This window comes from Camelina sativa, chromosome 6 (assembly GCF_000633955.1).
Source record: "Camelina sativa cultivar DH55 chromosome 6, Cs, whole genome shotgun sequence".
Taxonomy (NCBI): Eukaryota; Viridiplantae; Streptophyta; class Magnoliopsida; order Brassicales; family Brassicaceae; genus Camelina; species Camelina sativa.
This window is the reverse complement of record NC_025690.1, coordinates 18,848,251-18,849,159: the sequence shown is the minus strand read 5'-3', so window position 1 is coordinate 18,849,159 and position 909 is coordinate 18,848,251.

Below are 909 nucleotides of genomic sequence, written 5' to 3'. Positions count from 1 at the left end.
TTTTTTTTTTTTTTTTTTTCCAATTCTTTTCATTAATAAAAAAAGGTGAGAATCAAAATTATATGGGTAGAGGGGGGGAGATAGATAATTATATTAAATGGTTTATATATTGATAATTCGGGTAGACGGAATGGCGGATGCAATTATTTTGATTACACTTATAAGTATAAAAGATAGTGACATTAATTGAATCTTAGGTGGAGCTTATTTTAAAATTAATTGAAGAAATACTATTCAGGAGTAATAATTGATTTATTTAGGATAAAGTATAACACAATTTGAGGCAAAGCATTTAAGCAAGGAGTCGATAAAAACAATTAAAATTTTCATCAGTTTCCGATAAAACGTCCACTTGCCATTTACTCCGCTTTTACGGTTTCCGCCAATTTTTATTTCCCTAATTTCAAACTTTTCTCTAAAATTTTAAAATTATTCCTCTCTTTTTCCTTCTAAATAAAAAAGAAAAAGGATACTTTTTCATTATAGTCCCTGTACTATTGTAGTTATCCACAACTGTCTTTTACTTTGATCAGTCTGTTTCACCGAGTAAAACTAGAAAAGATACAGGTCAAATCAGAGTGGAACCATTAATTTGTACAACACCGAACCTTTATTTATTATAACAGTCCGTGGAAAAAACACACTAGTATACATTATACGTCCGGTTTCGTACAAATCATTTTGACTTGGATTTAAAAATGTAGGGTACTTGGATAGAAGTTTATTAAATAAGAGGGGTAAAAACATGAAAAAGGTATAATATAGGGGTGTATATTTTGGAGTTTTGTTAAAAACACTTCCTTTTTCCGCTAACACACACACACTGTTGTTAGACTGTTCTTTAACTTTCTTTTCTCCAACCTCTCTCTCCAGCTATTTCCTTCTCTCTATTTTGATTCCCCCCCCCCC